The sequence below is a fragment of the Pteronotus mesoamericanus genome, unplaced genomic scaffold, assembly GCF_021234165.1.
Source record: "Pteronotus mesoamericanus isolate MK-2021 breed Mesoamerican mustached bat unplaced genomic scaffold, CSHL_Meso_final scaffold_36, whole genome shotgun sequence".
NCBI lineage: Eukaryota > Metazoa > Chordata > Mammalia > Chiroptera > Mormoopidae > Pteronotus > Pteronotus mesoamericanus.
In genome coordinates this window covers 28,393,814-28,406,937 of record NW_026555313.1, presented here as the reverse complement: position 1 = coordinate 28,406,937, position 13,124 = coordinate 28,393,814, and the positions used below count along the sequence as shown (strand labels likewise).

General features: G+C 36.8%; 1 pseudogene; it reads right to left on the bottom strand.

Annotated features, from left to right (window-relative positions):
* Positions 1-6,651: 6,651 nt before the first annotated feature.
* On the bottom strand, positions 6,652-11,467 carry LOC129085971 (eukaryotic translation initiation factor 3 subunit E-like; annotated as a pseudogene).
* Positions 11,468-13,124: the final 1,657 nt, after the last annotated feature.

Here is a 13,124-nt window from a genome sequence, read left to right as displayed (position 1 = left end):
CATTATATTCCATTTTATGGACCACAATTTAATGTATTTAACAATCTGCTATTATTGAGCACTTGGCTACATTTTGCCTGCAGAGCTGGCCAGGGGCTGGGGGTGGGAAGTAAGAGACACAGAACAAGTGTTTCCCCTGAGCACATGCTGCAGTTACTGGAAGGTGAAATCTTGCTCCATTCTTCCTCACTCCATCCCTGATGGCAGAACAGACCACATACTCAGCACTGCAATCTATATCCCATATGCTCTACCTTTAAATGTATCCATAATTATTTTTTATATGGATTCACAAAAATGGAAATTTGGGGTAATATTCTGAGGCCTTTGATGAGTATTGCAAAAATGCCTTTGAGAATGCTTGAATCAACTTCTAATTCCTGGAGCAATGTAAATGAGTGCTCCTTTCCTAGGTGTTATTGCCAACATTGTGTGTAAAATCTTTTTATTTTTTTAAACACATTTTTGACCTGCAGTAATTGTAACTGTTTAGGTTTGCTGATTTATGTTGTTCCATGAATACCTTGTTCAAAAAAGTTCCCTTTTCTGAGTCTCCTTTGGGTGGCTGTGGCACTATTTTACTTTAGTTTTGTTTTTTTTAAAGGCAATAACCACAACAAGAAGGAATGAAAGAATGTACCAAGGCAGTATATTACAATTACAACAGAATACTGGGGTGTGTTAAGAAAGCATTATGATAGGCCAGAATTCAAGGACTGAGGTAATGGTTAGAGGATGTTTTAGATTACAAAGTGCAAGGACCAACATTTAAAAATAAGAAATTTATTAACTATGAGTAAAGAAAATTATAATTTTGTACCTAGGTACTTTTCTGAAAGATAGATGGTACTGGTTACCTAATTTTTTGTAATAGATATGAGGTGACATCTAGGTTCTAGGGAAATAGTTTCTTGATGTTTGAATAACATTTAATCTCTGTGTGACAGAGCTCCCACCAAACCTGACACTGGCTGCTAATAGTACTTGATAACACCAACGAGTCTAGCTCTAGTGACTCAAAATCTGTTAACACTGGCAAATGAACATCTGACATACTGCTCTATTATCTTTTCTATATTCCCACATTTTATGGGCAATTATTGGCCTCATCAATTGAAAGCTGGGTAGTAGATTTCAATCTAATGCCATAACTTACTAGTGAAGAAGATACATATACACTCCTAGCTCCTAAAGACAGATAAAACTCAGTTTCACCAGATCTGACGTTGTTTTTATTACATGGAATTTAAGATGCTTCACATAGTAAATTATTCTCTTATTTTTGAAGAGTTGCGTAGATATTTTATGCTACTGTATTGCAAACTAAAATGCAAGAGGAGCTGAAATCACAATGTATTTTTCTTGCAGTTAGGACTATGTATTTCTCTTTTGTAATGACAACAAACATAAGCTTTTTTGAATTTATGCAGGAATCTGTTGACATATTGGTAACTCAACAGTGGCAATGTAGTAATGTAAGCAGTAGAAAAATAATGATAACCCAGTAAGATCCCAGTTAACTAGAGAGACTGGGAAGTATGTTTTTAAATTCATTGGATATTTTGGTTAATTACTGAAGAAGGTGTTTGCCAAATACCTGTCTGCTTTGTGATTATATCCTTTTAGGTTCAGGGTGTAACATAGAGGGATGGTGTTGAAACACAGGAAATGACCCCTCCATTCAGGAGCTAACAAACTAGTAAGGAGAACACATTCATGTGTGTGAAAATAGGGCTAGAACAGAATAGCGCCCACTTGCTAAGCAATAAGGTAGAAAATGAACACAATGACAGGACTTTGGATAAGGGGTAAGGGCTATAAGGCACTGGAGCCATGAGGAAAGCTTCATGGAGAAGGTGACTGGGGTGGTAGCACTTATACACAGGAATTAAGAAGGATGGAGGTGTTCCATGCTAGAGAATTAGCTGGAGGAGATTATGAGTGGGACTTGCTGAGATGACTAAGAGAAGAGAAAAGAGGCTGGGCAGGAAAGGATGATGGAATCTCAAGTAATGGTAAACGACTGTCCTGACAAGAGCAGGCCAAGGTACTGTGTTCAAAGATATGACAAATTAGCATGGGACTATTCAGCTTGAATTCAACAGGGTTGGGCTTAGGGGTCTAGTCCTGGGACATAGCACTGAGAGGAGTTCAGGGTGCAGGTTAAGTCTTTAAGTAAGTAATCTGGCTGCCGCAAAGTTTCAGGCCATGGATGAGTTCATAGTGTATGGGGCACAAGACAAGTTCTAGGGCAGTGCTGTTCAACAGAAATGTGTAATATGAACCACATATAAAATTTAAAATTTTCTTATAGCCACATTTTTTTAATCCTCACCCAAGGATACTTTTCATTGCTTTTAGAGAGAGAGGGAGGGGTTGGGGGGGGAGAGAGAGAGAGATATGAGAGAGAAATTTTGTGCCCCTACTGGGGATTGTGCCCACACCTTTTGGTGTATGGGATGATGCTCCAACCACCTGAGCCACACCAACCAAGACACATTGTCACATTTTTAAGAAAAGTAAAAATAAACATGTGACATTAATTTTTATATTTTACTTAACTCTACATATCCAAAATGTTATCATTTCAATATGTCATTAAGATTATTAAGATCATTGAAGTATTTTATACAATTTTGAAATTATGTGCATTTTAATTATGGATAGCATATCTCAACTGGGCTAATCACACATTATAAGTACCAGTAGTCACATGTGGTTAGTGGCTACCATATTGGATGGTACAGCTCTAGGGTGTCAGGGCCCTAATCATGGACACTAGTAAGAGTTAGCAACTAGTGTGAGTATTATCCAGGAAAATCAGGGAAATGAAACTATGTCTTTGGATTCAGTCAAAGCTTGTTTTGTGAGAAAGGGGAGGAGAGAGAATTTAAGGAAATAAATGCTTTAAGTAGATGGTTCCACAAATTGTTAGGGCTAATACCTGGCCAGCAGACACTAACCAGGGGTGGAGATCAGGGATAGGCCTGGGCTTTAATAGTGAGTTTAATGAAACTCTCTGAAATAAGGGTCTGCACTAGGGTATGAAAGGGAGAGAAATATTTAAGGTTGTTTGGGTAGGTAGAGGGAGGGAAGACCATGAATGAGACTGTTTCTCCTGAAGCAGAAATAAAGATGTAGACATGAGAGGCAAAGTGGATTTAATCATGAGATAAGACCTCATCATGTGGGAGGACTCCACCAAGAGATAGGTCCTCACCATGTAAAAGAGAATCCCACCACGAGATAGGACATCACCATGTGAGAGGACTCCACCACATGAAAGGACCTCCTCATTGGACTCCACCATGAGAAAGGATCTTATAACGTGGGAGGATCCTGCCATGAGTTAGTATCTCATCATGTGGGAAGACTTCATCTGAGCAAGGACTCCACCAAATGGGAGAACCCTGCATGTGACAGGACCCATGAAATAAATAATGACCCACAGCAAAGGAGAAAATATTTGCAAATTATAAATCTGATAAGTGACTTGTATCCGGAATATATAAATGATTCTTACAACTCAATAATATAAAGATAAATAACACAATTAAAAAGCAGACAAAGAATATAAATAGATGTTTCTCAAAAAAAGATATACAAATGCTTAATAAGCACATGAAAAGGTACTGAATATCATCAGTCATCAGAGAAATGCAACTATAAATCATGAGATGCTATTTCATACCCACCAGATGGCTATGGTCAAAGACAGGCAGTAAGTGTGGTTAAGGATGTGGAGAAACTGGAACCTTCATTCACTGCAGGTGAGGAGGTAAAATGGCGCAGCCATATTGGAAAACAATACTATCATTCCTTGGAAATGACAGAGTAACTATATGGCTCAGCAATTCCACTTTTTAGGTATCTATGCACCCAGAAGAATGAAAATATATGTCCACACTACAATTCTATATAAATTCTCATAGCAGAATTATTCGTAATAATCAAAAAGTGAAACAACAGAAATGTCTATCAACTAATGCATGGATAAAGCAGAATATATCCACACGATGGAATATTATTTGGTGACAAAATGGAATGAAGTATTGATAAACTATGTAACATGGATGAACCTCGAAAACATCATGCTAAGTGGAAGAAGCCAGTTACAACAGACTACACATTGTATGATATGATTTATGTGAAATGTCTAGAATAGGCAAATCCATAGTCACAAAGTAGATTAGTGGTTGCTAGGCCTGGAGGAGAGAGGAAGGGGGAATGACTGCTAATGGGTACAAAGTTTCATTTGGGGATGATGAAAGGGTTCTAAGATTAGATTTGGTGATGATTGCACAACTCTCCAAATGTATTAAAAATTATGCACACTTTAAATGGTTGAACTTTATGGTGTGCAAATTATACTCAATAGAACTGTCACAAAAAAATTAACAGAGGTCTGGGGACAAATGGGATAATCTTAAGTGGTTTGCCATATACATATGTATGTAAACTCCCAGAAAGGTGGGTGGGTAACAGAAGAAATAATGGCTAAAATCTTCCCAAATTTAATGAAAACTATAAACCACACACTAGGAAGCTCAGAGAATCTCAAGTAAAATAAACACACATATCTGTACCACAAACTGAGGTATATCAAATTGCTGAAAACATGTGATAAAGAGAAACATCTTAAAAGCAGCCAGAAGAGGTGGGTAACACATTCCAGAGGACCACAGATAAAAATTATAGCAGACTGTTCATGAGATATGCAGGAGAGAAAAAAAAATTGCCTCTGTAAAATGCTAAAAGGAAGTCAACCTAGAATTCTATATCCAGTAAAAATATTCTTCAAAACAAAAGTAACTTTCCAGATAAACAAAAATGAAATTGCTGTCATCTGAAGACTTGTATTATACAAAATGTTAAAGGAAGTTTTTCAGGCAAAGGAAAATGCTACCAGACATGAGACTTGGATTTACACAAAGGAACAAAGATCGCCAGAAATGGTCAATATGTGGGTAAATATAAAATAATTCTTGTATCCATTTATTAATTTTGTTAAATGGTAATTGTACAAAGCAAAGCAAAATATAAAAGGAAACAAAAACAAAAGAACACTGTGTCATGGTGTTCATAACATATATATTCACAGAAGTAAAATGTTTGACAAGTGCTCAAAAGATGAGAGGAAAAATGCAAGCACAAAATTGAAGAGATTATACTGAGATACTATAATACATATGATGGTATATTATTTGAATGCAGATTGGATAGTTAAAAGGGCCATGCTGTAAATCTTTGAGCATCCATTAACAATTAAAACAGAGACAAGTACCTCATATACCACTAATTAAAACAGAATGAGATCCTAAAAAATCAAACCCCAGGGGAAGATAGGAAAAGGAGAAATAGGAACAAAGATTTGGAATAAACAGAAAACAGAGAGCAAAATGATAGATTTAAACCCAGCCTACCTGGAGGTAGTAGATTTCTTAGGACACAAAAAAGACAATAACTATAAAAGAAGACACTAATAAATTAGACTTCTACCAAGTTAAACCTTATGCCTTTCAAAAGACACTGCTACACACACACCACCCCCACACACACGCACACACACATACCACAAAACAACAAAAGCCAAGCCAACCTACCCTGTGGGAGAAAATATTCATAAAACACATATGTGGCAAAGGAGCTGTACCTAGAATATTTATAAAGAACTATCACAACTCAGTAAGACAAACAACCCAATTAAACAGGGCAAACAAGTTGAATAGACACTTTACAAGGTAAGATATATTAATAGCTATGCCAACACATGTACAAAAATATATCAAGATCATTAGTCATCAGGGAAATACAAAGTAAAACCACAGCAAGATAGCACTATATACTCACTGGAATGGTGAAAAAGGAATGACAATACTAAGTACTGATAAGAATGGAGAGCAACTACAACTCTCATACCTTGATGCTCAGAATGTAAAATGGTACCAGAACTTTGGAAAACTGTTTTGTTGTTTGTTATAAAGTTAAACATACACTTACCATGCCACCTGGCAATCTTACCCCTAGAAATTTAAATACATATCCACACAAAGACTTGTACATGGATGTTCATAATGACTTTATTTATAGTAGACAAAAACTAGAAGCAACCTAAATGTCCATCAACATTTGTGGTACTGTAAACAAACTGTGGCATATCAATACACTGGAAAACTATTCAGCAATAAACACTAACAAACTACTGATAGGTGCAGCAAAACAGATAAATCTCAAAACATTATGCTTAGCAAAAGAAGTCTACAAAAAGAGTTTTATACATACATATACATATATAAAACATATATATATGATTATGTATTACATATACATAAACATATATATTAAAATATATATGTATTATACATACATATGTATATATATTCAATATACATATAGAATATAATGATTATATACTTACAAAACCTTAGAAAAGGCAAACGTGATCCATAAGTGACAGAAAACAAGTCAGGGGTTGCCTAGGGTCAGAGAAAATTTTTTTTGAAACACAGCCAATTCATTCAAATTCTCCAAAACTTGTACTCAATATGTTGTTTCTAAAATGTGTGTCACCCTTTATATAATAGTTTCATTATTTTATCTTTCCTTTATAGTTTTTCATCTTTCCTTTACAGTTCTTAAGAATACATAGTCTTAAGTTGCCCAGTTAGGAGCCTCTGACCTACTATTCTGATTGTTTCTTCTCAATATTCATGACCACATCTGGCTTCTAAATGAAAGGCTTTTTGCCTTTTCAATCCTTTGCTGGTAGGGTGAGACTGCACTGTTACCCCAAACCACATGACCTAATTTAGAACCAATGTTGGCATCCATCCTTGTATTCTTAATCAAATTTACAGTCCGCCCTTCAGCTCCTTCTGGAGTCATGTTCAGTTCATCTGCCAACACATTAATGCTGATACACTGGTGGATGCAACAAAAGGTCTCAAATATGAAAAGACAGGTATTTTCAATGAAATCCGCAGGACAAGCCACAAGGAAGTCATTTCCAAGCAGATTCACATTCCTTCAGCTTTTTCTGAACCCCATCAATGTCAAAATTAACATAAAAGCATTCCACAGACTCTGTAACTGGGTCTTTGTATGTATTAGATTCTCGTCAAGTAACTGACTGGATCTTTTAACACCTGCTAGCGTTTTTGAACATCTTTGTTAGCTATGACTGCTGTAGTCCAATAATGAAGAATATGTAGACACATCGTCCGAATTGCATTAAGGTAAGAGATCTTAAATGTCATTGCACCATTTGGGGTAGTTGAAGAAACAGAGACCAATAAATGAGCCTGTTCACTGCTGAAGAGACAGAAATGGAGCACTCACAGAATTATCTGTGGTCTGTTTTAATCAGGTCAGGTGTTCTATGGCTGCATCACAATTCTGTGTTGTTTCAGAGGCCAGCTTTCCCCACAGTGAACTCAAAGCATTTCTATGCATTCCTGGGACCAAGAACACTCTGAAGCACTAAAGGCATTCTGCATCTCTGGAGTAATTCCCACATTCATACTGGATATTTGTATACCTGTAGAGTGTATATAAATATGCTTGCCTAAACCATGCTAGTCCGCCAAGTAGTCAAACAGCATCTGACCATCCCAGGTTGACTGCATTTACCTTTGTAGTTTCTGCACCTTCAAGCATGTTCACAATTGGTTGTTTATGCCTGAAGCTCTTTTAGTTGTGCAACAACTGTGGTTCCTTTTTCTCTTGAAGCATGAGGAATATCATCCAAATGAAGGTTTTTGTATATATCCATAGGAAAGTCTACCATGTTGGTATAACTAAAAAGATCCAATTTTCCTTGTAATAATTCTTTTTCATTATATATCACTTTATGGAGAGAAACAAGCAACAGAAAGACTAGATGCTGATACAAAATACGTGCAATGCGAGTATTCAAAACATACTGTCATCTTACCAAGGAAAAAAAGAGGGGGTTTGGGGAATATTGACCCAGATGGGCACAAGGGAATTTTGGGGGTATTGAAAATGTTCTCCATCTTTTTTAAAAGATATTTTATTTACTTATTTCTAGAGAGAGGGGAAGGGAGGGTGAAAGGAGGGAGAGAACCATCAATGTGAGAGTGATACATTGATCAGTTGCCTTTTGCAGGCCCCCAGCTGGGGACCTGGTCCACAACCCTGACATGTACCCTGACAGGAAATCGAACCAGCAATCTTCGATTTGCCAGCCAGCGCTCAACCCACTTAGCCACACCAGCCAGGGCAAAAATGTTCTTTATCTTGATTGTAGTGGTGGTGGTTACACTGGTATATTGAATTCTTAAATTCATCAAAATGTTTTGATAGTTAAAATGGGAGAAATTTGTATGATGTAAACTATACCTCATTAAAACTGATTCTTAAAAAAAATGGAAGGGAAATAAGAGGCATTGCCCAGACCGGTGTTGCTTAGTTGGTTGGGTGTCAGCCCACAGAGTGAGGGGTCTATGGTTCAATTCCCCGTTATGCCTGGGTTGTGGGTTCAGTCCTGGTTGGGGAGTATGAGAGGTGGTGATTAATGTTTCTTCCTTTTTCCTTTCCTTCCCCTCTCTCTAAAAATAAATAAATAACATCTCTCTCTCTCTCTCTCTCTTTTTTTAGAGACATTACCAATACAATCAGGTTTAAGTATCTTCTTAGTTCAAATCAGATCAAATTTTAGTCCTTCTTGATTGTCCTGGTCACCTTGACTGAACTGGAACAGCCAAAAATGTCAACTTTATACTCCAAATTAAACTTCTACCGGTAATTTATATTACTTATGCAGCTAGCTAATTCTTTACATTTTTATAGTATTTTTTAAAACATTTAACATTTAAAGCTCTGCCAGTGTTTCTGTTGAGTGGGACTGGGGTGACAGTGGCCTTCAGAGTGCTATTATTCAGTAAATTAGAATTGTAACTGCCCTGGCCTGTGTGGCTCAGTGGATTGAGCGCCAGCAGTGAACCAAAGGGTCCCTGGTTTGATTCCCAGTGTAGTGCGCATGCCTGGGTTGCAGGCCAGGTCCCCAGCAGGGGGTGTGTGAAATGCAACCACACATAGATGTTTCTCTCTCTCTCTTTGTGTCTTCCCTTCTCTACATTTAAATAAATAAAATCTTTAAAAAAAGAAAAGAATTGTAACAAAATACTTTTAAATGAATACCATTGTTAAATATAGCTTAATATTTATTTCTTCAGACCCACCTCACAACCTCATTTTTTTTTTCTGTCATAAAAACAGTACTCTATAATAATAATAAAAAAAATCCTTACTGGTCTTTTCAATTTTGGGGATGAATAAATGAGTTTCTTGTTAAGCCCTCCCAGACCACTGACACCTAAATGATGGTTCCCTCTCTGAACTCTCAAACTAATTACTGGGTGTACTGCTTATTTGGCAATTTAACTTCTCTGCATTTACAGACTCTCCTTTCAACTGGTTCTTTAGATCCTCTGGCCCATGGTAGATAGCAAAATATTTGATTTAATTTTACTGTATTGATTAATTGAATTATGGGATTTATTTAACTACTTTGTTGTACAGAGCTTTCATTACAAATCAAAATAAGCTGAATGTTTCATAGATCTGTAGAGATGTTGTGGACATTCAGATTAGTGTTGATTGATTATGCTGCTTAGTTCACAGAGCTCGGCTAGCTATAGTTACACTGAGAAGGAATGGAGAAGGCATTAGAGAGGAGACAGAGACCTGGATTCTGGAGTTGGCAGTAACAGGGCTGGATCTGGTTTCACAAAGCAGGTACCGTGATCCTCTCATCACCTCATTTAGGATGCGGCCCTATGCTAGGGACCTCTTTCTAAGTAGAGTTTGCCTAAAGGAATTGAGCCTAGTTTTGCTGGGTTTGTAGGGTTGTTGTTGTTTTTTTTTTTTTCCATTCTCCCTTTGTACACAAAATATATTTAATTTTGTTATCTTCCAGTTTAGACCTTTGGAAAATACTTTTCAATGGAGAAGACAATGGTCTGCATTTTGGAGATTTACCTTTTGAGATGCTTTAACAAATAAAAGGCACAGGTAGCTTCAGCATAATGTTTACACAGTTCTCTATAGTTAGCCTTGGGGAGAAGAGAATGGGGAGGGGCAGTGAGGTGGTATGATCCTCAAAAATACAGAAACTAAGTGACTGGTCGGAAGGCATCCTAGCTTAAATAGCAGCATAGCTAACATAATTTTACAGTGAGTTGAATAAAATGGAGAATAACATATTCAGTGCCCAAAGGCAAGAAATTGCGCCAGTTGATGCCTTTTAGTCTGCGTTAGAATTCTGAACAGAATGCTACATTTCCAGGTTATACTTTCCTGTGCTAGAACCACGGCTTCCCTTATATCCAGGCCTTCTTTCAGTGGATGAGGTGTCCTCCAACTTGGATTCTGCTTTATCACAACATGGATTCTATTTTACAATCCTTGCCTATTTTACAACTCACGATGGGTTAGACAAAGACTAGAGAAGAGGGAAAAACATTTGAAGTAAAACAATTGTCATACTATTATTCCTTTTGGGAGAGAAAAAATGGGAAATACATATTGCTTGTGGAAAAGATAAAGACATAAAGAAAAAAAATGAACAGAGGAAAATAAGATCAACAAAGTTTTGTGTTTTGGATATTTGTGAATATCCCTAAAAATATCTTTGTGTATTATTCATAGGGATATACGGTTTTTCATAAATAGGATCAATCTGCCTTTTCTCTCAACTATACTTCATGGCTTTGTATAATACGTGCAGGTGTATACACAGCTTTATTTTTATGACTTCACAGAATTCCACTGCATGTAGCAGAATTTGTTTAACTAGTTATCACTTCATTGGCATTTAGTTTTCATTTAATTGTTCACCATAATAAATGGAAATTTTTGTCATATTTTGCCCAAATAATTTAACTTCTATGTATATTAATATTCACTTCAAGTATTTTAAAATCAGTTATACAGATTTGTAGGTGGAGAAACATGTTAGTAAGGTGGAAGTGCTTTTACTTACCAAGAAGACCTTTCTTCCCCCACTCCATTCACACCTTTAGAGTATGAAGGATAAGTCACTTAAACCCTGTTCCATTTAGCACTTTATACACAGAAGTGTGAACTATACATTTTGGGAGCAGGTACAATGAATTTAAATTTTTTATTTTTTTATCCTCCCTTGAGGACATGCTTATTGATTTTAGAGAGAGGGAAAGGGAGGGAGAGAGAGGGAGGGAAACAGTGATGCGAAAGAAAAACATCAATCAGTTGCCTCTTGTAATGCCCCGACCAGGGACTGAACCTGCAACCTAGGTATGTGCCTGATGGGGAACTGAACCTAAAACATTTTCGGTTCATGGGATGAAGCTCCAGCCCACTGAACTACACTGACCATGGCCAATTTTACTGTTTGTTTTTTTTTTACCTGATTCCCTTTGCACTTGGTGCCCCGCATTTTTCCTGGGTGCCCCAGGTCCTCCATGGTGGCTCCTGGCTGGACACCCATCCCAGAGCAGGTCTTGCTCTCTCATTGCCCCATTTTCTCTAGTCCCTCAGTTTTATGAGTGAAGATGTTACCCTGTATTCTACCATTCATTTAGTGCCTTGAGAGGTGATTGATTACTCAGGCTAATCAGACATACTAACTGGTACTATGCTGTTAGAGAACTGGTAACATTTTAATGTGTGGGTATTACAAATACCACTCTTATCAAAGACAAAATAGGATTTTAAGGATTTATTCCCAAGGGACGGCCAACTGGAAATTACAGGCATCTTGTTAAGCAGTGAGGGTGTTTATACCAAGCAAAGGGGCCTTTTTATCCTCATGACTCACTAATGACAGAGGTGCCTGCTTTGACCTATCTCTCCGCCCAGTACTATAGCAGGAATAGTTATTCAGATGTCACAGAACTGAGCTTACTTTCAAACATAAGACCCCAATTCCTGGGGCGGCTGATAAAAGGTGAAAAATGGAGCTGGTGGGATTAAGGCACAAGATAGCTTTACTTCTTTCTTTATATCACTCATTGTTTTTCTTGGCATTTATCATACAGTAACTGTTCAACATTCACTAAAACTTAAGTGTCACATACTGAGCAAAGGTAAAGTCTCCAGGAAATGCAGAAAAATAGTAACTAAGCAAAAGGGAGAAGTTTCTATAAGGTTTGTAATGGTCATTTCTCAGGCCCTTGAGTGCTTTGGAGTACGCTGATACCATCACGATGTCACAGTGCTGATATTATCAACTGTAAGTTTTCCAACTGGATGGAAAAATAGTATGCTAAAGAGTTGTCAAGGCTGGATTTAGATTAGTGCAGCTTTCTAACTGTATGTAGCTTCTCTCTGTTAGGTGTGCAAAATTTTATTCTGGCCCCACTGAAAGGAAACAGAGTGAGACAATGGCTGCTTTGGAGAATGCCTTAATGACTGTTAGGTGTCATATTCTTAGTAGTGGACTATCTCTTAGGCATTACTCATTCTTAGTACCAGGGCTGCAAAGAAGACAAGTTCTGCTTCTTTCTTCAGTGTTTACTTGGAGAAGTGTGGGTAAAAATACTATATATTGATAAATGCTGTGATGTAGGCATGTATAAGATGCTGTGAGCATCAATAGAAACCCATCCAATTACATATCATAGAATGGCCGGAAGTTCCTCTCTGAGCTTGGAATTTCAATAAATACACAATCATTTGTGTGAAATAGTATAAACTTTCTAAAATACTGTATGACAACACTTACCAAGAGATTTTTAAATGTTCCTATTTGGTTAAAATGACTCAGAAATTCCAATTTTACTAATTCCTTTTATGGAAATGAGCAGGTGCAGAAAAAGATCAGTATACAAAAATGCTCATCTCACAAATGCTTTTTATTATACTGAAAAGAAACAGATGAAATGTTTAATAATTGGCAAATTAAAGTATGCTATATATATTGTAGTCATTAAATCATTTAAAACTAGAAATGTTAACTGTGGTATGGGAAAGTACTTATAATGCTATAGAAAAAATGGAGGCTATTAAATTTTATACATTATGATTCCATTATTAAAAAAGAAAAAATATGGAAAATGATCAAATCACCAAAGAAAATCGCCCTACAAAAAAGGGGGAAATATTAATAAATTACTGAGAGC